We start from the raw sequence: 26,055 nt of genomic DNA, 5'->3' as shown, positions 1-26,055 counted from the left end.
CATAAATAAATTGGAATGGATAACTGCCAGTTTAAAAGATCTCCTACATATGGCTGAACATCTTAGAGAATAAACAAGCTAAAATTGAAAACAAATTTCTGGATCTCCAGGTACAATAATTGAAATAAGGACAAAAAACAGGACTGAGAGTTGATGAATAAAGATACCCTTAGGGATTTGCCAGCAGAAGGGCAATTAGAAGAACCAATGTTCCATATTAGCCAAGGAACAAAAGCTCAAACATGGTGCCACCGGAGGGAAACATTAGCGCCCACATTTCTTCTCCTTCCTCTAAACCTCCACGGGGAATTACCTAAGGATTTCAAGATCAAAATCAGCTTTCTTGTTAATACAGTTACCACTAACTGTATCTACCATTGATTCTACTGCTGTAGAACATCAAATGCCCCAGAGTGCAATGTTAAAGTCCGAAAAGCTCTCATGGTGCAGAGGAGATGGTGAGTGACACTGCTGGGGCTTTAGCTGGAGCCAACGTGGTGGCACCAAACTGTTTAGCAGTCGTATTCTTCACTGTCACGCATGCTGCTAGAAAAAAGGTCATTTTCCCTTGAGTCTGTACTTAAGTGGAAGTAAGAATGATAAATTTTATCAGATCTCAGCCCTGACTACACATCTTTTTAATATTCAGTGTGACAAAATGAGAAGCATGCATTTTTGCAGTTCTGCTGAAGTAGAATGGTTGTTTCAGGAAATGCCTGTGCATGACTGTCTGAGCTGTGAGTTAACTTAGCTGCTTTTTGGGGGGAACATCATATGTAATTAAAAGAAAGAACTGGTAGAGAAGCTGTAGTATTTTGACTTGGGCATTTGGTATATATTTGCTCAAAAACAAACTAAAGGAGTTTGTTTCTTAAGGGAAAATGAACAGAATTTTCTATCAGTGACAAAATTTCAGTTTTCAAGCAAAAATTAGAATTTTGGAAAACCTGTATCTGTCATCTTGAGCTTGCCAGCTTCCCGAAACTTACAGACTTTTCTGATGGGATTGGTGGAGATATTAGTGAATGATTTTTTTTTTGGTATTGTATGATTAAATGTGCTAACATTTGTAATATCTGTATTACTCAGTGAACCAATGTTTCCCAAATTACCAATACATGAAATGACAAGATCATGTATAAGTAAAACATTCATTCAACATTTGAATAGATCAATGAGTTTTAATGGAGGAGAGAGTATGAAAAGTTTATTGATATGGTGTCAGATTACACTTTGCAATTAACCTTTAAGAAACTACCACTTTTTAAGTTTGGTATATCAAAAAAGAAAGCCCACAATTATATGAAATTTTTCTTCATATACCTTAAGTTTTTTTCTATACTTTAACTTCATATACTTTAACTAAATTTCATATACTTTAACCTCATATACTTTGAGTTTTTTAACTAAGAAAAACCAGATTTTCTTCATATACTTTAACTAAAACAACATATTGCAGCAAATTGAATGAAGATGCAGATGTGAGAATACAATGGTCTTCTAACATGCTAGTCATTAAAGAGTTTGCAAAAGTGACAACTAATACCACTCTTCCTTTTTTAAAAAATAAAGACTTTATTTATTTATTTATTTAGAGAGCAGTGGGAGGGGCACAGAGTGAGGGAGAGAGAAAATCCCAAGCAGGCTCCATGCCTAGCAAGGAGCTTGACGTGGGGCTCAATCTCAGGACGCTGAGCTGAAAATCAGGAGTCGGACGCTTAAGCAACTGAGCAGCCCAGGAGTCTCCTAATGCCACTCTTCTTAAATGTTTTTGTCTTGTAAAATAGTTATTTTTTTCTTGAAAGTAAATTATTTCTATTAATATGTAATGAATTCATTACTGCTATTTTAAATCAACACGTAAATATTTATAAAATTGCTCAGTTTTAATTTGTAATGAAATAAATACCAATGGATATAATTCACATAAGCATAAGGTCTTTGGGGTCCTTGATATTCCTTAAGAATTTAAAAGTTTTGAGAACCAAAAGTTTGAGACAAATTCAAAGACAAAACCAGAATGAAGTGGTATTAATCAAAGACTAAAAATCAGACTTCACAAAAAAACTTAGTCTTAGGAGCCTCAGCAACAGTGTTGAGGGTCTGGACAACCCATGGTGGTCTCTCATGCAGCTTTGGCTCAAGAAGGACCCAAAAGGAGAATCTGCAAACTTTCTCCTGCCAGGAAAAGATTTAGAGTTTTATATTGTTGCTGGGCAGAGGACACTACATCTAGTTTTAAATCTGTTTAATCGGTTGGGTTCAGTCATGAAGCTATGATCAACTGAATACCAAACTGAATCTAAACCAGTCTGGTCAATGATACCTTGCTCCGGTGACTACACCTCAAAGAGTCAATTAGCGACAGTCTTATACTTTATTTATTTATTAATAGATATATTTTTTAAAATTTTTATTTATTTATGATAGTCACACACACACACAGAGAGAGAGAGAGAGAGAGAGGCAGAGACACAGGCCCAGGGAGAAGCAGGCACCATGCACCGGGAGCCCGACGTGTGATTCGATCCCGGGTCTCCAGGATCGCGCCTTGGGCCAAAGGCAGGCGCCAAACCGCTGCGCCACCCAGGGATCCCCAGTCTTATACTTTAAAAGTCAGCCAAGTGGTGGTGGATTCACCGCAGTAGACACAACTCCAAGGCTGACATGAATCTTCCCCTATGGCTTTAATCAACACAAAACATTTCTGTGGCCCACAGCGACCCACTTCTGCCTTGGTAAAACCAACACCAAAAACATTGCTGCAAACCATTCTGGCACATGCTGCTAAGGCTGATGTCATCTCTCAGGTTTTCAAAGTAGGCTGGGAACAGATTGATGTCCCCATTTTGCAGAGAAGACAAGAAAAATTAAAGCTAAAGAATATAATTATTTCTATGGACTCTCTTGGCATTTGGGGTATATCAACTTAAAAAACAAAATACAATTAAACTTAAATGGCCAATTGACACAAACGGTTCTGAGACTGTTCTTCCCCCAGTGATTAAGACTAGGGTGGCAGGTATTGGGGATAATGTTCATTTAGCCTTCTGAACTTTCTGGGCAGATTGGTAACCTTGCCAGATCCAGCCTCCTTCTTGTCCACTGCTTTGATTACACCCACAGTTAACTGTCCCATGTCACGAAGAAGGAAATGGCTCTGAGGAGGACTGTCCTTGGGAAAAGCTCTCACCACACATAGATTTGCCAGGAATCATATTAACAATCGCAGCATTGCCAGATCTCACTGTAAAAGCTTCAGAAGGAAAGGAGAATGTTTTGTGGACCATTTGGGTTTTTTGTGGGTGGCAGTTTCAAGTTATTAGTTTTTAAAATCAGTGCTTTTTGATGGAAACAACTTGACCAAAAATCTGTCACAGAATTTAAGACCTATTAAAAACAAGTTTAATGAGAAAAATAACAATAAAAATCCTGAAATACACCAGTTTGGGTTTTTTTTTTTTGATAGTTGCAATTGACTTTTTCACTGAGAAATTTCTTTTTTTTAAAAAAGATTTTATTTATTTGAGGGAGGGTAGAGAGAGAGCAAGCATGAGTGGGGGGAGGGCCAGAGGGAGAGGAAGAAGCAGGCTTCTTGCTGAGCAGGGAGTCTGATACAGGGCTCCATCCCAGGACTCAGGGATCATGATCTGAGCCGAAGGCAGATGCTTAACTGACTGAGTCACCCAGGCCCCTAGAAATTTCTGATCCATTCTATTATTTCCCTTAAATTTTGGTTTCATCATCTTTTCCCCTTGAATATCTTTCATTTCTTGCTTGCACAAATATTTCCGGCAATTAACTTTGGAATGCAGCCTCTTTATACACAGAAACTCAATATTATTTTATTTTTATTTTTTCTAGTTTTTTGGATTTCATTTACCAACTCTGCTCTATAACTCTTGTCATTGTCTCTTCCTAATAGCAATAGCATGCTTATCTAAGCAAATAAGACATTAATTACTAAAATACTTATGATCAATTCGTTATAATCTCAGGATGTTCTTTAGAAAGTAAATCAAACTCTATAAAAGAAGAAGCAAGGAAAGGATTCTTTGTACTAACAAAAGCCATAATTCATTGTCTTCAGATTGCTTTATGAGTATATCATCATACAAGTAGGAAGCAGAAAAATACCAAGGTTAGCCATCTGTGTTTGAGATCTGATCCTGTTCAGAGCATCCAATACAATCCTATTAAGGCTTAAAGATCATGAACTTTTACTGTCTGATAGAACTAGATGAAAAATTATGGAAAAAATTATTGCAATATTAAAAGCTATTTATTTGGTTCCATACTTTGGATAGATAGAATTCTGTTGTGACTGATTTTGGAAACAGGATGGAGGATAACACAAAATGCCTGAACATTTCATAAAACCTAGTAACTTTTAAACCCTGGAAGCATATGGTCTTTTTAAAAAAAGATTTTATTTATTTGGGAGAGAGAGAGAGAGAGAGAGAGAGCACTCATGTGCTTAAGAGAACAAGTGGGGGGGGGTGAGAGGCAGAGGGAGGGGGAGAAGCAGACTCCCCATTGGAAGCCTAATGCTGGGCTCCATTCCAGACCTCTGAGATCATGACCTGAGCTGACGAACTGACTGAGCCACCAGGCGCCCTGGAAGATATGGTCTTGAACTTGTATTACAAAAACTAGTAACTGTGGGTCTCAGGCAGGACTATTCAGTGGTTTCCATATGTTATAACCCTCTTTTCTTGGTTGAGAGCCTGAAGATCATATTATTGCTTGTGTTTGTGACTCAATCAAGTGTCCATCATTGGCTTCTTAGTTCAACATCTTCCATATTCTTGGAGGAAGATGCCGATTCATTCTCCTGAGTGAAGAATATATAAAAAGTATAAATAATTCCACATTCTCCAGTGGAAACTGGCACTTCCTCCTTCTATGTTGATTTAATGCCAGGACAAAAGAGACATTTGGGCCATAATCTGTTCTCAGGTATTCCTAATAGTTGTGGTCTTTCAATGGCCATTAAGCATTTATGGTTGTTTATTAGACTGCTGTGCCTGTTCCATTCTCTATACACATGATATATTTCCAGTTGAGGACTTAAGTCTCTAAAGTATGGGATCAATCTGGTTCCTACTGAGAAAGGCTCCAATTCCTAGATCTCAGAATACAGCATTAAGTCACGTGGCCAGGGTCCAGGACTCTTGTCTTCCTCCATGTGATCCCTGCTGGCATATTCCAGTCTGGTAACTTGGTTCCTGTCTTGTCCCATATGTCCACGTCTCTGATAGCTGTTTTCTTCCTGGTGGTTCTATATAATGGTATTATATGCAGAATGGTACAAAGTGCTTTTCTATGCATTGTCTAATTTTGAGTTTCGAGTAGGGTATTAAGAAGGAGGGATAAAAAGATGAGGACAACAGTCTCTTCTCTTAAAGAGCTGAATTTAGGAGATACACATATAAATGACACCCCATTCAAAGAGCACAGAACACTAATAGTAGATATGAAAACCAATGCAGGGGGGATCCCTGGGTGGCTCAGCAGTTTAGCACCTGCCTTTGGCCTGGGGTGTGATCCTGGAGTCCCGGGATCGAGTCCCACATTGGGCTCCCTGCATGGAGCCTGCTTCTCCTTCTGCCTCTCTCTCTTTCCCTCTTTGTGTCTCTCACTAATAAATAAATATAAAAAATCTTAAAAAAAACCAATGCAGGATATATATATATATATATATATATATATATATATAAAATTATAATTATTATAATCAACACCCCCAGTTTCTGGGCAAGAGATGGGCTGCTTTTCTAAGATCATGGAGCTTATACAGGTCAGAGTCGGAACTTGAACCAAAGCCCCTGACTTCAGTATCCCCTTTGCTCCAACAGTGAAGTCCTCAGTTTTTTTGATCTTCTCTGTCAGGGAGAGCAACTTTCAACTCCAGATCCTGGGTGTGCCTGGTTTTCTGCTTCCAAACTGATGCTAACTGGGGGCTTCCACTTACTGCCAGAGTCTTTTGTCACCGGGCTCCGCCTTACTAGAAAGACACACCTAGATGCTGCAGGAACTTGCCAATGAATTGGCCTGGTTCTTTAATTTTCCTGAAACTACAGAGCCATTTGGTTGGTTTCTAGCTGGGGATTCCAGTTGCTGCTCCCATAGTGGCCTTCCCTTTCTTATTCAGGAGCTTAGATGCAGGCTATGCAATGTTTTTTTTTCTTCAATACCAGGTCCAGAGTATAGCTCCAAGTAGCTCTGCATTGGGAACTCTTTAGCATCACCTTGGTGTTGAGCACAAATTTGACAAAGGACAGATCTTCAAGGGCTTCCTGAATTGCCTGGAAACACCACTCAGTGTTTCATCTGAAACAGCTCCTTCAGGGTCCAGTCTATGGTACAAGGGTCAATTTTATATTTTGGGTTGTAAGTAAAGAAAACCAAACTCAAATTGCTTAAGCATACAAGACATACATTAGCTCTCATAACCTACAAGTCCAGGAGTGCATCTACCTTCAGGTCTGGTTGGATCCAGAGGCTTAAATAGTTACTAGGAATTGTTCTCCCACTCCTTAGACTAGCTCTTCCACATGATGGGTGAGATGGCCATCCACAGCCTAGAGACTCACATCCTGTTGGCTTAGTGATCCTCAAAGACACAATCTTCCCCTACAGCACCAGCAGCAACATTCCAGGGAAAACCAATTGCCCCAACTTGAGTTCATGGCACCAATTGTGGTGAGGTGGGTTGGGAGGGGCTGTATCACAGTGGGTTCCACCCAGAAAGGGGCGGTGGGGCTTTAGTACTAGAAGGAGGAGGCAGTGGGGCTAGAGAGACAAAGATACAAGGGTTATCCCTGTAGCTGGCATCCACAGGGGAGCGCTCAAACACAAATCTGAGGGCCCCCGTGTGGGAGAATCATCATTCTCCTTGGTAGGGCCTGAACTCAGTTTTTGAAAAGAGCACAAGTCCCAGATTTTAGTTCACCTATTTTCTTACCTGATCCTCCTTCCCAACAGATAGGTCTCAGGGACACGTATGGGGTAGCATATAAGATCCAGGAATAGTCTGGGGTACCTGAAAATCCCCCAGGATTGATATGCAAACAAAATCCTAGCACCGACTGCAGATTACATTTGTAACTTTATCTCTACTATGCCTCTACCACAGCCTATTCTAGAATGACTTCACAGAATGTGAAGTAAATGAAAATTTTTTAAGGAAATGACCCGAGTGTGGTAAAACAGGCACTTCCCTTATTTTGCAAAGAAATAAGATCCTGTCATTCACTTGATCTATCCATGAGGAATTCCTTTGTATTTCATTGTGCAAGATACTGGTTTCACTTGGATTTTAAAATTTATATGCTTTCCAACATTCATTTTGTAGTGGGATGAGTACGGGGCTCACGGTTGCAATCTGCCAGCGATTTCTTCCCTCCATTGTTTGTTATTAGCTTGATGCTTTTATATAAAGAAGATCCTGCCGAAGCTGCTCCTCTGTGGTTTAATTCAACACTGACAAATAATACGGACATCATTGAGAGGGCCTGATGGCTCTCACCTGGTCAAGACCAGCATTGGAAAACACAGGTGCTGGCAGGAGATGTTTCTCTAGATTGGTTAACCTCACTGCCTACGAGTGCAAAGTGAGATCCTGGTGCCAATAGGATCTGGCGTTGAGTTCTATGAAAGGAACAAATGCAGAAGGGTTTTGTGATGGGAAAGTCTCTGTGGTCTCCAGAGTCCTCTCTGCTGTTTCCACCTTCCCATCTGGGCATGTCAGGATCTAATTGCATAATCCTGCCTCCAGCTTCCTAATTAGGGGGTGGGAAGGTTTCTCAAGAATTCTTGGAAGTGAGGGAAATGGGAAGTAAATGCTAACTTTCAGGGGGCCAGCAGCGTAATTGGGAGTGGTGTATTCCCATGAAGAAAGTTCTGCTTAGGTCTTCAGTGTAGGCTTCCTGGTCAAATTTAAGATGTTTTCAGGGTAAGAAAGAGCTCGCTGTGGTCTGAAGTCTTGCTTCCACGTTAGCCCTTCAGCGCCAGCACCAACAGCAATGATAGACACACCACTGTTTGCTGGCGTTCACTCCGCACCTGGCACTCTGCTGGGCATGAAGAGTTCATTATTTTTCAACCTTGCTTTGCTTTGCATAGCTAATGCCAGGGGGTCTCTTCACCTTCACCCGCCTCAAAATGTCTGTAGAAAGAGGGAAAGGACAAGTTAATGTAACCAATGATCCCACCTGAGAGAAGAGGAATCACCTTTCACTGAGCAGCTATGCTGTCCTGGGCACTGTGCCAGTTCATGGGTCCTCCGGTCCACACAGCGACACTGAGAACTGATGTTATTATCCTCTTTTAATAGAAGAAGAAACCAAAGCTCAGCCAGCTGGAGTAACCTTGTCCAAGGTCAAACAGCTGTCCAGCTCCACGTGCAAACCCAAGCTTGTCCGGATGCACAGCCCTCCTTCCTTCCGTTGTTGCGCATCTCCAAGGGGTCCACGGGGGTAAGTCCACTGCATCTATGACTAATCACAGTATTGCTGTCAGGACTATTCTTGTTCAGCTGTGCAGATGCACATTCCTTTGTGCCAACAAGTAAAGGGCCAATGGCTTGTTGGTACAGTTACTCTAGCCATCATTTGGGGGGAATGTTTTTGGTGGCTAAGGAATAGCGGTGATGTGGGGCATCTCTGGACTTCCCTCTGCAGTGATTTCTCCCCCTGTTGTGACCTCCATTAAAAGGATCTCAAACATGCTGAAGGGACTCTGGAGCTTCAAAATTGAGGGGTTACGATTCAGGGCACTTGGATCAGGCACTGTTCCCATCATGTTGTCATTGGAAGGGAGAAAAAGGATATGTGGAATGGCTGGCTAGGGAGAGGTGGCTATCCTTCCAAAGCACTCTCTACCTTTGGACCCAGTCTGAGTAACTGGGTCAGCTTTCCCTTCCCTCATCTGTGTTTCTGCCTCAGTGCAGAGCTATCTCTGATCGCCGATTAAACACAGGGCTGCTGTGTTCACTGTCACTGTCTTTCTCCCCGAGAAGACAGTGACTCTCCTGTCTTCTCCCAGCCCTTCCTTAAGACCTCCCTACTCCCCTCTGCTCAGGCTTGAGATGACCTCATCTTCTCACTGTTACTAGATCTGCTCCTCTTACCTATTTTCAAGTTCAAGGCACCTCTGCACAATCTTTCATGAAATCCCAAGTGAAGGAGTTGGTAGGATCCTCTGCTTGGAAACTTCTTCAGGCTGCCCACCTCACTTAGAATAGTCTCAGCTCCTTACCATAGTCCATACCTCTCCTGACCTGGCTGCTACCCCTGCAGAACTCATCTTATTTTCCTTCCATCCCGGCCATCCTGCCCTTCTTACAAACCCTCCCATCTTGACCTTGCTCTTTCTTCTTGTGGCTTCTGCCTTCAAGATGTTTACTTCTCACATTTCACTTCTTAGCCTTAGGATAACCACCTCGAGGAGGCCGGCTTTTAATCCAAAGGAGCCCCACAATCACCTGCTGCCCTATCATATCCCCCTATTTCATTTATTAATAATACTTACGAATATTGAAACTTATTCCATTCCTGTATCTGCCTTACACCCATGAGCAGCACACTGTAGCCAGGGCCAAGTACAATGCCTGGCATGTGCTAAAGCTCCAATAAATATTTTGTTGAAGCAATAGTCAAAGAGGTGCCTGGAAGACAGTAGGTTTTCAGTGTATGTTGTTGGATAAATGATTACATCTCTTTCTAAAATCATAGCTCTGGATACCCAGAGGCCAGAGATTCCCTAACAAAGCAGACATAGATCAAAAGAATCTTGAGAACCACACATTTAGGACCTCTTTCTCCTTCAAGTCAGAGAGGTTCTGTGATACCAGAATCTCCTGAGTTTACTGGACCCAGCTTCTAAGTTTTGAATTATCCTGAGAGCAAGTGTGATGAGCCCAAAACACTTCCAGTGAGAGGGAATTAAGAGGGGGCCCCCTTAATTTTTAGGCAACCTGACTGTCAGAGAGCTGACCTCAACAATCCATTTGCTGTCCTGGGTCAAGGGATGATGCCAGCTGATCGCTGGGACTCTGAGTCGGTAAATTTTGTGTTTCCTCATCCACACTTTGGTCATTGACATATATTACTTGAGTTTCACTCTGTATCTCCATTTACTTAATTTTTGCCTAAAGTGAGGTAGACACGAGCGAGTTCACTTTGAAGGCGTGGAAGCCATCTGTTAAACACAGAAGGCTTGGATTCATAAATCTTTCTGATTGCTTGACTAGAACAGGATTTCCTTTGAAAATTCGTTCCCCCCTTAAAGTCTTTTTCCCAAGTCAATGCGTTTTGAAGCCACTGTCATGCTATTATGCTGGTTAGTTGTTTCTGATCAGTTGTCCACATGGGAATTATTTAGAACATATGTTCTTATTACTGGCATAAGTGAAGGACGTTTTTAAAAAGAACCCAAGGGAATGCAAATACAAAATCTTGCATTTGGTATAAAACTTTGATTCTTGTTAAATTCATGCCAACAGGGAATAGCTCACAAGTTGATCAGTGCCAGACTGAAATCTTCCCTTTAGGATTTTGTGGTCTTGGTCTTTAAAAAATTTTTTTTATTGATAGACCAGCACATGTCAAAAGCACCTGTTATCATCAGCACTCACACGTGGCACTGGATAATTCATCAGCGCTCAGATGCTCAGTCTACTTCATTGCCCTTCTGGAAGCTGATTTGGAAATTCTGGCACAAAGGAAAGAACAGAACATGAGGTGATAGAGACTCTTGGCCTCAGTTTATTTTCATTTGTGAAATTGGAGTGGCCCCATATCCACCCTTGCAACACAAGGCCAGGCTGAGATAACATACTTAAGTGCACGTTGATATAAATGGAATATGCTAACACATTGTTAATAACTTTTTTTTTGAATGGGAAAACCTGGGCATTTAAAAAATATTTATTTAGGGACGCCTGGGTGGCTCAGCTGTTGAGTTTCTGCCACTGGCTCAGGGCATGATCCTGGGGTCCTGGAATAGGGTGCAACATCAGACTCCCAGGGGGAGCCTGCTTCTCTCTTTCTCTCTCTGCCTATGTGTCTGGCTCTCTCTCTGTGTCTCTCATGAATAAATAAATAAAATCTTAAAAAATGAAAAAGAAAAAGGCTGGCCAACACTATGTGGGGCAAATTGGATTCCGTCTAGAATGACATTAGCTAATTGCAAGGACTAAACTTTGCTTCTGGGGGAAGGACTAGGCAAGGGTTAGGATCAATATAGAGACGGCGGCACTAGAAGGGGAGCTCTTGATGGTACTTTCACAAGTTTGCATAGATTAAGTAAGCTTTGGGTAAGTGGCTTGGCCATTCTGTAAAATGTTATAAACATGTTAGTCGGTGGTCTTGGTCTCTACTCCTGAAACCAAAGATAATGCTGGTGAGAACCCATGGAATCCGTGTGCCCTTGCAAAGATCCTAGAGAATGTGTGTTGAGCCTTAAATGACACCCAGCTCCATAGTGTCACTCCACATGCAGACCTCTCTTTCTATTGCCAAGATGTACCTTGACTCTCTTTCTGTGTTTCTAGCTCTCTCCTGGGTATTTCCTACCCGGAGGTAATGCTATGACCCTGCACACAGCACAATCAAACCCAGAATAACTATCTGTCATCTACCCTCCACAAAGAGCTTTTTCTCCTAAATCCTTATTTCCATCCATGGCATCACCCAGTTTAGCCAGCATCTGACTCGAAGCCCCCTGTCTGACTGTTGTTTTCCTTGCTTTTTTTCTTTTCATTTGGCCATTCTCTGATTCTTCCGTCCCAGAGAGCCCTCCTATGTCACCCTAGATCTCTTTTCTTAGACTTGGACAAATAAACTGCCATCCAAATTTCTTTTCTCAGGGTAACATCACCCTCCCTAGTTTGGCATTCAAGATCCTACCTAATTGGGCTCTCTCATCGATTCAATCCGACCTCCCACTGCTCCCTTAGTTAAAGTTCTTAACTCTAACCAGCCGAACTGGCCTCCCCACTCATCGAACACACAGTGATTTCTTCTTTTTCCTCCAAGATTTCTCGCCTGCTGTCCTTTCCCCTGCAATAATTCCCACTTCTCCAGCCCTGGCCCTGCAGCTCTTCAAAGTCCAGCTCAAACAGAACCAGCCAGGCAGGCTTCCTCGATGCCTCACACTGGAAGCTTGGTCTCCCTTGCGTGGTGCCAGGGAAGCAGACGCTCTGGAGGCAGGCAGACCAGGGCTTGAACTCTGCCTCTGCTATGACAAGCTTGGGCCTATGAGCCTCAGTTTCCACCTCTATACAACGAAGATGATAATACCTATGTAGGATTCTTATGAGATGGTGTTCACCATTTCTAGAACGGGGCCTAGTACGTCTGTGTAGCCTGATGAGCGAGCACTTCATCCTCTCCATCCTCTGGGTATTCTTGTTTGGCAGCCTCTGCACAGGCACATATACACCAGGCTTGAGTTTATGGTTATTCTGGAGAGGTGTCATTAAGGGAATTCAAATTCTGGCTCTGTTGCTTGTGAGCTGTGTGGTTTGAGGTAAGTTACTTTCCCTCTCTGTGCTTTAGGTTTTTGATCTGTAAAATGGGGATCATAATAAGAGTACTGACATCACAGGGTTATGTAATGTAATGGTCATGTAATGACCTAATACATAGGTTTGTCAAACTTTTTTTTTTTTTTTGTAAAGAGCCAGCTAGTGAATATTTTAGGTTTCATATGTATCATATAGTTTCTGTCACTACCACTCAATACTCAACACTGCCGTTGCATTGAGAAGGCAGCCAGAGACAATATATAAATGAGTGGGTGTGGCTGTGTCCCATAAAACTTTATTTACAAAAACAGGCGGTGGGCTGTGGTGTGCCAACCCCTTTGTTAATATATATGCTGCTCAGAATGGAGCCAGTACTCAATAACTGTTAGTGGTCATTATTATTGTGGAGTGTGTCACATTTGCTTTACTTGCTTGTAAGTCTTCAGAGCAAGTTTTATGGCTCGTTCAACATAATCCCTGTGGTCAGCAGAATAACAGCTCCCCCCAAAGATGCCCATGTCCTAATGCCTAGTACCTGTGATTATGTTAGGTTATATATTATCCTAGTGAGTTTGAACTGCAAAAAACAAAAAGATCATGGGCTGAGTGGCTTGAACAACAAACATTTACTTCTCACACTTCTGGAGGCCGGGAGCCCAAGATAAGGGTGCCAACGTGATCAGGTCCCACTAAGGATCTGCTTCTGGGTTGCAGACTACTGATTGCTCATTCTATCCTCACGTGGTAGAGGCATCAAGAGAGCTCTCTGGCCTCTTCATATAAGGGCACTCATCTCATTTATCAGGGCTCCACTCTTATGACCCAGTCAGCCCCCGAAGTCCCCACATCCAAATGTCATCACATTGAGGGTTAGGACTTCAACACATGAATTTTTCAGGATGGGTATGGGAGGGCACGTTCAGTCCATAACACAAGACAAAGGGAATTAATGTTGCAGATGGAATTAGTTTGTTGATCAGCTGACCTTAAAATTGGAGGATTTTCTTGGATTGTTTATAATCACATGGGTCCTTAGAAGAAAAAGGAAGAGGCAAAAGAGAATCAGAGAGACAGGGTGTGTTTCGTGTTTCTGGCTTTGTGGATGGAGGAGTGGGGCCATGAGCCAGGGCATGTGGGAAACTTCTATTAGCTGGAGAAGGCAAGGCAACGGATTCTCCCCAGAATCTCCAGGTAGGAGTGCACCCTGCTGACAATTTGACCTTAGCCATGGGAGACCTATGTGGGATTTCTGATGAGCAGAACCTTAAGATAATGAATCTGTGTTGTTCTAAGTCCTGAAATTGTTATAATTTGTTTTAGGGGGAGTAGAAAATTGATATAATCTCCAGTGCTCCTGGTGTAGAGAGCACACCCTAACCATTTGTTGAAGGGATATACTTACTCCTGTCTCATGTCTGGGCTAGGAAGTGCTTTGACAACAAGTACTCCTGTCATAAACACTTAAAGGCTTATCAGGCATTTATCGTCAGCTATCTGTCACCGTGTCATTGCGGAACAGTAAATAATTATTGACTCCTCACGGCACTCCAGACAGAGTCTGCTCTGGGACATTCATTTTCCTTTTTTTCCCCTCTCTGTTCAATTTCCATTTCATAAATTATTTTTACTAACCTCTTCCCAGGACACCATTTGAAATGTTGTTATGTAATACTTCATCTCTCCCCAGACTTAGTGATTTACAAGAAAATTACTTTTCCCTCTCCTCTCCATTTCTATGCTGCGTTTTAATTGTGCAAAAATGGAATTTGTTGATTTTTGAAGTTGCCTTGTCTATTCTGAATCTGTTTGTCTCTGCTCTTCCCTGTTGCCAAATGTGAGCACTTTTCTACCCTTCTGGAAGTTTTTCCCAACCTCTTTTCCCTGATGCCCAGAAGAGGATCACTGGTACCGTCCCCTGTGTTCTTGGAGAGCAGGTATAATGATGTTTCTTAATTTTGCTTTGGCTTAACAAAGACTAGAGTTCCCCAGGAGACAGAATCTGGTCTTACTTGGAGCTGTTTGGATATTAATGGTTCCTCCTGATTCTCACTAAATTGGCTCTTGTAACAGCAAAAGGTTGGAACATCTCTTTGCTATTGACTGAAATGTAGGTATCCTGAAAGGGCCCTTACTCCTGGGGCTGTTGTATCAGCTGCACGACGCATGCATCTTTAGCTACAGTGAGGCACCTGCGAGCAGTTACCAAAAGGAAAAGGCTGCTCCCTGCTCCTCAAAATGTGCAGACACTAGTGAGGAATAGATTTCTACATGCAAAAGGGTTTCTCCTCTTCTCTTCCCAGATTGTAGCTATATCACATTCTTCAGCCTCTGCTGGAAGGTAAGGGCGACCACACAGCTCAAGTCTAGCCAAGGAATTAGAGTGGATATGATATGGGGGGTCCCCTTCCGGCCTGGACATGACAACCCCAGTATGCTCCCCCACATCCTTCTCCCTTGCAGGCTGGCTGGACTGGATATGACCCCCAGGGTGACCTCAGCAGCCAGGTGCTGCAGAGGGCACAGCAGGGCTGTGTGGAGGAAGATGGTCCCGCCGTCCACTTCCCCTGCCCAGGACTGTCACTCGAACAAGCCATTAACACCCACTGTGCTGCTTTAGTATGTTAGTTGGCATTACCCTAAAGAATGTATTAGGTAAGGCATTTTGAGATGGTAAAAGTGACATGTTAAATTTTTAATAGTTTTATGTTAGTTTCCATGTTTAAGAGGAAGATAAATCTGGCACGCCAAAATCATGATTTCATGCATGTTATTTTAGGGCATGGCTAAAATAGGTATTTAAGTTCAGAAAGGGAGAACTTGGGAAAAAAAAAGGTAATACGGGTATTGTGTAGCAGAGCGTCTGGCCAACGGTGGCTGATGGAGCGGTGCCTGGGGAGGCAGGGGGCTGTTGTCGCACCTGTGTCTACAGTTCCGGGGACTTGTGCCAAATTGTTTCTTCAGTTTGGGCCTTAGGTTAATTTGGACACTTCCAGGGGTTCAGGTGTTTATTGCTTTTTTCTTGATACTTGGTCCCTTTGCAGTGATTTTCACTTATAAATAAAAAATGATCATAAAAGAGCAAATACCTTCTTTTATTTTCCTCCTGTGGAGCTGCGGGGGAGGGACTTCTGAGTTGTCAATGTCCCCTCCTCTCTTTTGGGCCTCAGGTACAGCTCTGAGTTGTGTTCTTCACTGTCACTGTTGTAGACACTGCCACTGTCCGTGTTGGAAGGGCCTGCATGCTCCCACGCCTGCCTCAAACCCCCTCCCCCCTCCCCCATTCCTTCCCACCTAGGCACTGGCTCTCACAGATTTATATATGTCCTTAGATTTAGATGTATCCTTGGAAATATTTAATATTATTTTGTATATGTTTTGGTTTACCTAAATGCTACTATGTCATAAATTCTGTGCTGTTGCTCACCTTTTTTCTTCAATGCTATTTGTTTGCGATCTATTTTGGTGCTGAATGGGCATCCTAATTCACTGCTGGTTTCTTCAGCATAGCGTTCCATATCACGTCTTTCTATATTTCTCTTAACCATCTCCTCAAATCGTAGGTGTTGCAGAGCTGCATGTCCTTTAGTTACATGATCTAGGGCAAGAAAGAGCCTGGGCTCTGCCTTACAGAGAAGACCAGCCTTTCTTTCAGCCAGGATAAAGTGGGGGTGGCTGTGTGCTGCCTTCACCCCTAGGTTTTCAGCTCTGCCTTTTGTTTGTTTCTTGTCTCCTCTGTGTTCTCTTGGATGACCCTGGGTTCTCCAGAGTGTTCTTGTGGAGGTCTGCAATCATTTCGATGGGCTTCTGGGGGACATTAGAAGTACTCTGATTCTTTGGCCAAGACTAGTGGAGGATTTGCAGTATTCTCTAAAGGCCCCATCTATAGAGGAGCATCAATACTGGCACATGCTTGATACATGCAGCTACAATACCCACCATTTAGCCCTTTAAGTATTACCTTAACTTCCCTGGCATGAAGCGGTTCCTAATTCTACCTGAAGCAACAGAGATTGAATTAGTTGGGCTGAAAGGGTTGCTTGCAGGAATACAGTTTAGAAGGTGAGACATCTTGGCCAACCGCATCATTAGATATTTAACACGTGATTCCATTTATTCTTTCAATAGCTCTGTGGGCAGGTATTCTCTCCTTTTTATCAGTGAATACATTACATATCTGAGTGGTAGCAAAAACAAACGAGTGTGGGCATTTCAGAAGAGTTCAGGATACGTCACCTGGGATTGTCAGAGTTTGTTCCTTAAGACAAATGGATTGAATCTTAGAATGTGGTTTCTGATTGGTTGGTGGTAGTTGCATGGAAAGTTGTGTTGAATGGATTTGGAAATTGTAAACAGTTGGGTTTGGAACATCTGCTATCGGCATGTGGGAGAGACAAAGCAATGACTGTGCCACCTTTCTGCTCTGCAGTTGTAATTTTTATTTATAATCACAGCAGTGTAAGTTGGTGCTGAAAGCCCTGGACAGTGGTTAACATGATCTGAAAATGAAAATATTTCACATGAAATACTGAAAGCCTGAAAAATCATCTAGGCCCTAAAGTCTATAATTTGAAATCAAACTGTTCCATATCAAATTTCTTTAATTAAAAAACTTCTATTTGCCCAGTATGCTTCTCTGAGCTCAGAAATAGGAAGGGCATTATTTTTGTGAGCTAGTAATTGTAGGCTCTGGGTTTAAGCCCTCTGTAAATTCAGAGTCTACTTGACTGTATTTCACTTAGCCATGCCCTGGATCTGACAACAGACGCTTCTCAGCAAAATGGCAGAAATGGGGTTTTGTAGAAATGAACATAAGAGAGATAGAACAGAATTGCCGGTATTAAAATAGTAGAAGCAGTTAGAAAAGTAGAAAGCATAAAGACAAATGTTTTATTTATAATTTTATCAGTTGCCTTTATAAATATAAATTTAAATTTATAAATATAAAACATTTATGTTTATAAACATAAAACATAAATAATAGAAACCGAAAAGTAGAAAAGCAGAAACAGGAAACCTTTTGGCTTGTATTTGTGATCCTTTCCCAGGAAATCCTTATTTTCTAGATCTCATAGAATGAGCCTCTTGCTTCAATAGTGGGCTTAAGTCAATGGGAGGTTGAAAGCCGAGGCCAATTGTTTAGAAAAGCCAAGAGTGCTGATTTTATACCGCAGGCTGGAGAAGTCAGCTCTGTGCTCTGGCTGGAGAAGAAGGTAAATCTCTGCATGCAAGATTTCACACTGATGCAGTAATTTCTGGAGCAGAAGTGTCCAGGATTGGGGCTGTGGTCTTTCAGGTACCCATGGTGAAGTCTCTGGGTTGATGGACAGGGTCCACTAGAGGGGGGATGCCCCATGTCCACGGGCTCTGAGTGACATGCAGGGCTCTTGCCAAGAGAAAACACATTTGTAAGGACAACTATTTTATATTAATTGAATGGTTCATTTATTTAGCATTCAACAGTGAGTTATTGAGTCCTTAGGGAGTGTCAGGCACTGAAGTATGTGTTGGGATTCATTAGGGAGTAAAATAGATGCATTCCTGCCCTCCTGGAGGTTACCCTTTGTATAGGGAAAAGACAAAACAAACCAAGAAAGAAATGACGGGGCCATTTTCAGTTGCAGTGGAAATGACCACAAGGCTGGGGGTGTGTGCAAAGCCGGACTGGACAGAAGCACACCTTCTGTGTGGGAGGCAATGCTAGAGGAGACCATTTGAAGCTGGCAGTGGGAAGAGCAGGGAGCCAGATGAAAAACACATGGAAAATTTGCAAACCAGTTATAAGAAAAACTCGTGCATTTGGATAACTCTAGGGAATATTATGGAGGCAGCAGACTGAGCTTCTAACCCATGTTGGCCATTTATTCTCTCTGTGGTCTTGGAAACATGACAGTCTCTCAGAGCCTCATTTTGTAGGGAGTCAAGAGATTAGAGGTAATGATGTAGGTTCTTAACCTAGTCCCTGGAGGTGCGGCTCTCAGCTCTGGATGCTCATTAGAACACCCAAGAAGCCTTTCAACATCCGGATGCCAGAGCTGCTATCAGGCCAATTATAGCAAAATGTTTACAGGCAGGGCCGAGGCACCGGGGATTGTAAAAGCTCTCTCCAGGTGATTCCAACATGCAGCTGGGGCCGAGAACAGCTGGTTGAGCACTCGGCGCTCACTCTACAGCACCGAAGCACCTATACCTAGGATTTGAAAATCTGGAAGTCCTCGAATCTTCCCAAATCCTGAATTCTGCTTTATCTCTCAGTCCCTCCTGGCTTCTGGTCAGTGGATCCACTGGTCAGTTGATGTACAATGTTCACACTAAGAATTCCCAAGGAAACTTTTTAATGAAGTATAATATGCACACATACCCTTAAGTGTAGCTTGAACAAATGTCATGGAGTGAACACACCTGTGGAACCAGCACCCAGGCCAAGAATCAGGGCATTATTGTTCCCCTAGGAGGACTTGGCAGTAATTACCTCTACCACACCCTATCCTCAAGGCTCCTCCATGTTGTAGGGTATATCAGAATTCTCCTCCCTCTTAAGTCTGAATAATATTCTGTTGAATGTACATACCACATTTTGTTTGCCCATTTATTTGTTGAGAGGCATTTTGGGTACTTCCAGTTCTTGGCTATTATGAATAATGATGCTGTGAATATGGGTATGCAAATATCTTTTTTTAGATGTGGATTTCAATTCTTTTGGATATATACCCAGAAGTGGGATTGCTGGATCATAGGGTAGTTCTATTTTTAATTTTTTAAAAAAGATTTTATTTATGTATTTGACACACAGAGAGAGCACAAGCCGGGGAAGCAGCAGGCAGAGGGAGAGGGAGAAGCAGGCTCCCTGCTCAGCAGGGAGCCCAATGTGGGGACTCAATCCCAAGACCCTGAGATCATGACCTGAGCTGACAGCAGACGCTTAACCAACTGAGCCACCCAGGTGTCCCTATTTTTAATTTTTTGAGGAACCTCCATACTGTTTTCCACAGGGGATGCAACAATTTATCTCCCTATCAACAGTGCACAAGGGCTTCTGATTTCTCCACATCTTTGCCAACACTTATTATTTTCTGGTTCTTGATAGTAGCCATCCTAATGGGTGTGATGTATTGATTTCTTTTGAAAAGCACACATTTCTGCCTGGCTTCAGTGCCCTCAGGCTTCACCTAGATGTCTCCTGTGTTGGATGGAAGGGGAGGGCAACTGATGACCAATGCAGCGATGTCCAGAGTGGCCACCCGAATGGGTGATGGCAGAGCTGACATTCAGCCCGTGGTGGGTTTTAAAAGATGAGAGAATGCACAGAAAACTCTGTTGAGTGGCTTGGAATTGACTGCGTTACATGTTTGTGCTCAAGTTTTAAAAAATCTGCCATAGGGGAGCATCGTCAGGCGGAAACAAAAATGATCAAGCTGAGAGGCTGTTAATTCTGTACTGATGGTACATTTCAAGGTTTAATGATATTTTTCAAATATTTATTGGGATCACATTTTTGTAGAATATAAGACAAGAACTGCAGATTGGTTGGTATTGAGTGTGTCTGCCTGAGCCCCCAAAATGAGGAGTATATTTATTTAGTGAATGTATTTTTTCCCCACTTACAAAAATGTATTAGCTTAGGCTGTTTTAACAAAATACCATAGACTAGGTGGCTTCAACAGAAGACATTTGTTTTCTCACAATTTTGGAAGCTGGGAAGTCCAAAATCAAGGTGCCAGCTAATCTGGGTCCTGGTGAGAGTTCTCTTCCTGGCTTGCGGACGGCTGCCTTCTTGCTGTGCACTCACAGGGCAGAGAGTGAGCTCTGGTGTCTCTTCTTCTTCTGATGAGGCTGGTGCCCAATTGGATTAGGGCCTCACCCTTATCACCTCAGTTACCTTTTATTCCCTCCTCATGGTCCCTATCTCCAAATAGAGTTACACTAGGGGTTGGGGCTTCAACATATGAATATTTTTTTCGAGGGGAACATAATTCAGTTCATAGCAAAAGGGAAAAAAGGCTTTTCATAAAGAACCTAAACATTGCAGAAATAAATAATGTAGAAAGTGAAAACCCCTTGTATGTATATCCTCCATATGAAACCACTGGCTAATAGTTGGTGTATGTTCTTCCATATATTATTTATGTGTGTGTACTAACAGTTTTTGAAAACACGCACTTAAATGCTGAACATCAATGTGGTTTTTAATGACTCTGCTTTTTACTGTGACTTCCCGGAGAGAGAACTCTGCAGTCTGCTTTTCCTGTAAGAATCAAAGACTAATGCCACAACCAGGGTCACAGGAGGCTCAGCCAGAAGAAAGCCCTGAGTGAACCCAAACATGAAAGAGAGTCTGAGGAAGAGAGACTAATGCACACATCAGCTGAGATTATGCTCTCTTGAAATTCCTAAGCTTGCTCCTCTGCTTTCAGAAATCATTGTTGAGCTGATAATACATTTTCTCATGCTGGCCTCTCTCCTGCTCAGGAGCAGGCATGTGATAGACTTGCACAACGCCCACTTGAGGGACCTGGTTCTGCCCAACAAGCACTTATAAACCAAGAGAGACTCACAAAGGAGAGTTCCCATAAACACTCTGCCTCATTTTGCAGATGCACCTGCCCATGACCTGGATGTGATCCTCCCACCTGCCCTGCCTTGTTTTAATACTTTTGTTCTCTGGTTCTCCTGTCGGTGTTGATGTCCTATTCATGTATACAGGCGATTCTTGTTATTAATGGCAGTCATGGTTTATAAAGTTGCTGTGAATTAGCAAATACTGAACTGTGGTTCCTAGAAGAAATATAGGGTTAGGTTCCTGTGAGCCTCAGGTCACAAGACTTTTGTCAACCAATTGATATATAACTTTGTTTTATGTGTGTTTCTTTTTAAAGACAACTATGTAATATATACTGTTGATTAAGTAACACTCAACTCACTTTACCTCATGCCTGAAGGCAGCTTTTATCTGCCGCCTGTATTTTCTCTGTAAGGCACACCACCACTTTCTTGCCCTTAGAAATGCTAGACGGTGCTTCAGCACTATGATGTATGACATTTTAAACAGTGAAATCACAATAAAAGGCACAAAAATGTAAAAAAAAAAGTGCATTAAATGGGCTGTAGTGAGAACTGCAGCAAGGGGACAGAGGGGAGCCTCATGCTAGGAGCATACATGTTAGGTGACTCAAAATTTTTGCTGCTTTGTACATGCCTGGAATAATCACAAAAGTGATTGGAATAATCACAAAAGTGCTGCAATGATTTGGGGGTTACAAGTAAATTTTAGCAAGTAGGTGAATTCACATATGGGAATCTGCAAATGAATCTTGCAATGTATGGCCAGCTTAGGAATGGGGAGACCTTTGAAGAGTAGCATGTGGAAACAAGGAATCCTAGCCTCAGAGGTGGATTCCCGGTGGTGACCTGGGAATCAGGCTGGCTCTGCCCCCAGTTAGCTGTGTGATGATGGGCAAACCCAATGTCTACTATGAGCCTTTGTCTCCTCCTTTATAAGCAGGGGTTTGACTTAAGTCTAAGATGCCTTTTGCCTCTAAAGTTTGGTACTTCTGAGTTCTACTCTCAGGTAGAAGCCAAATGGGTATAATGTGGATCACTGTGTTCACCTGCTGCTTTGAGTTAAAGAAATAATCACCTTTCTGTCCATGTCAACCCTGTGGCATTGTGTTTTCTCACATCGGGATCTTGGGCTTCAAAATAAAGTGCAGAAAAGGCTTTTCATACCTTGATGTGTAAAAAAATATCCCAGCTTGCAATTGCATCAAGAGCAAAATGACAAACAAGACTTTGTCATATGGAAAGAACATACAATTCTAGAGCCCAGGGTGCCTTTTCCAAGAGTAGGAGCAATTGAAGGTGTTTTTAGCATGAATTCAGGTTAACATAATCAATAGAGATGAGTAGCATGGTTAACTCTTCACAGTGGAATAGATGTAATTTTGCTCAGCAGGTGAAATGGTAAGAAAACCTGACAATGCTTTCAGAGGGAAGATATCCAAGAGTAGAACCACAATGCCATGTTTATTGTGAAGTGAAATGATTTTTTAGAGGAATTAATGAACACCCAGCATGTGAATATTCAGCCAATAATTTTTAATTAGAGTGGGGCATGTTGTCATAACACAGGTTTATTAAATTATTAGTTGACTAAAATATTATGCAGTTGAAATTTCCACTTTTCCTTCTTATAGCTATGAGGAAAGGTATCAGAGGGTTGAGATAGAAGGGAAGGTGACCCTTCCAGGTAGGCAGGTGAGAAAGCCACCAAGGAATATCCTGAAACTCATGCTTTCTACCATGTTTTTAATTAACTTGGCCCAGTTCCCATTGAAAGGTGAAGAAAATCCATAATGTGTTAAGGTGCTTTATTTTTCTTCTCAAATCAGAACCCCATTTGTCACTGCCAGATAAGAAGTGAAAAGGTCATCTTCTCACTTTGAAATTTCTGAATCATTTAATAGCTAATTTGTACTGCTAATTACTACCTTTCACTTCTGTAATTATTTTGAATTATTGTCCTCCTGCTATTATTAATGGGTAGAGCAGGGGACAATAAAATTTAGCTCCAAGTTCCAATTGGTTAGCCTGGCAACTGAGCCACTTCAAAGTGACTGGCAGAGAAAAATTTGCCATTGAACTCAGGTTTGCTGGGTTGGTGACAAAAAATCAACAGCTGAAACGTTATTTGCATTTCCCCAATCTGGAACTACTTTTCATTAATATTTTGTGTGGAGACTCTTTTTTTGGCTGAGCACCAGCAATAATGAAGTTAAGCACACTTCCCCTGCTATTCTAATTGCTTTTGTAGTCCCTAGATATATCTGGGGCTTAATCAACTATCCACAGACCTTCCGGAATCAGCTCACCAGCCACGTGGCCAGAGTGCTTAGGAGAAATCCTGGTCAAAAGCTGAGAACTAATTAGATGACATCTTGGGAAGAATTTCAATGTTATGTTTCTGGAATGAAATTTCTGTGAACATAGCCCTCTTGCCCTGGATTTTAAGGCATTTTGGTGAAATTTTCTGGATTGACCTTAGACAGACAATCATGTTGGTAGGATATAAAAGGTACCAGAAAGGTTTTCCTGTCTCAGATTTCTCCCAAGCAATAGCTAGAGAGTCTAGATTCATTCTTTAAAATCCAAGGCTCTTTTGGTTCTTTTTTTTTTAAGATTTTATTTTATTTATTCATGAGAGGGACAGAGAGAGAGAGAGAGAGAGAAAGAGAGAGGCAGAGGGAGAAGCAGGCTCCATGCAGGGAGCCCGATGTGGGACTCAATCCTAGGTCTCCAGGATCAGGCCTGGGCTGAAGGCAGCACTAAACCACTGGGCCACCAGGGCTTCCCGGCTCTTTTGGTTCTTAAAAATGCCCTGTTTATGAGAAGATATCACCAGGAAGCCCAGCATCTTAAACATTTATCAACTCCCACCTCATCAAGGCTTCCAGTTGGGATAGGGATGGGGAGGCCCCTGAAGGGGAAACAGTTGGGAAACAAACTTATCTTGCTCTGTAATTTTGCCAGGGTAAACCCTTCTCATAACATTAATTTTTTTAAATTGGTGCACTACATTAGATAGATTCTACATTATATAGATTCATTGATTTTATTCAAATAGATTGAGGTGGCTACTGCTAGATGTAAGTGGAAGAAATGGTGTAGATCTGCCAGGTGGAGGTTTGAAAGTGTAGAATTTGAGAAGTACAGCTTGGACTGCCTTAGAAGTGATGGCTGAAGGGTTAACATGGTACCAGGTTCGTTTGCTATGGAATAGAAGTGACAGCAGCAGAGAGCATAATATCTTCGTTTTCCAGCATTAATGATTACCATCTGTCAGCTGTGGAGAGACCTCACAGCATTGTGGAATAAGTATAGGGTTTGAGATAATAAATATAATAGCTACCACTTATTATGCTATCGCTTCTGAGTTCTTGCTGTGCTCAGTTTTTTTTTTTTTTTTACATGCATCATCTCATTCCCCTGTCTGATGGAGGTACCATGATGATTCGATCCTACAGATGAGGTACTTAACCAAATTCTACATCGTCATGTGGCTAGGAAATGGCAGGGTTCCTGGACTCAAATTTCAGACTCAAGTTTGTCTCCAGAGCCTACATTCCTTAACATTATGCTGCTATTTTGAAGGACCCAGAAAGTTCTTTCTCTGGGTAACAGGAAAAGGAATAGTTATATTGTAAGTAATAAAAAGAAGGCTGTGCAGATCAGAAAAACCCAACAAATGTTGAGGAATGAAGGGCCTGAATTTGTTGCTGCTGTGACTACAGGTCCAAGTATCTGACCTTGGTCTCCTCCTGCCCCCCACCCCCTGCTGGGTGCTTCTAGCGCCCCCATCAGTGAGTGTTCTCCATCCCATTCTTCATCTGGCTAATCCATGGGGTTCAGTCCTACCTGCTGCCAGAGAGACCCCCACCACAAGGGCTTAGTTATAGAAGTAAGAGAAAGATACCCCTTCCACCTGGTCTTCTAGTATGTTACTCCCACAACATGATCTGATCCCAGGTGTGTGCTTGGTGTGCTGGGAAGTCAGGTTTCGTGAGTGAAGGCCTTCAAAAACTGAACTGCTGTGTCCTACTTCTTTTAAAATATTAACCAACAGACTATTTTTTAGAGAAATGTTAGACTTCTAGAAAGTACAGAGCTGAAAGTACAGAGTTTCCATATCATCTCCCCCAACTCGGCCCTAGTCTTCCCTACTGGTAACATCTTGTGATAGCCTGGCACGTATATCAATATATTACCAATATCGACATATTATTAACTAAAGTCAGTAGTCGACATTAGGGCTCACTCTATCTTGTGGTTCTAGGGGTTTCGACAAATGTAAAATGATCCCTATCAAAATGGCTATTCCCAAATAGAACAGTCTCACTGCCTTCAAAATCCCCTGTGCTCCCCTAATTTTTCCTTCCTCTTCCCAAACCCCTGGGAACCACTGATGTTTTTACTGTTGATAGTTTTGCCTTTTCCAGAATGTCATATAGTTGGAATCATACAGTATGTCACCTTTTCAGACTGATTTCTTAAACTTAGCAATATACATTTTGAGGTTCCTTCAGATCTTTTTGTGGCTTGATAGCTTATTTCTTTTTATCATGAAATAATATCCCATTGCATGGATATATCTCAGTTTGTCCATCCACCCGTTAAAGGACGTCTTAGTTGCTTGGCATTTATGAATTAGGCTGCTACAAACATTTGAGTGCAGGTTCTTGTGTGGACCTCAGTTGCAACTCATTTGGGTAAATACCAATGAGCAAGACAGCTGGATTGTATGGTAAGAGTATGTATAGCTTTGTAAAAACTGCAAAATTGTTTTCCAAACTGTCTGTACCACTTCGCATTCCCACCCACAATGAATGAGAGTTCCTGTTGCTCTGCATTCTTGCCAGCCTCTGTTGTGGCCAGTGTGTTGGATTTTGGTTGTTCTAATTATAATTAGCATGTAGCTGTATCTTATTACAGTTTTAATTTGCAACTCCCTGATGACACAGGATGTGGAGCAT

The sequence above is a fragment of the Vulpes lagopus genome, chromosome 2, assembly GCF_018345385.1.
Source record: "Vulpes lagopus strain Blue_001 chromosome 2, ASM1834538v1, whole genome shotgun sequence".
Lineage (NCBI taxonomy): Eukaryota > Metazoa > Chordata > Mammalia > Carnivora > Canidae > Vulpes > Vulpes lagopus.
Note: the sequence above shows the minus strand (reverse complement) of the source record.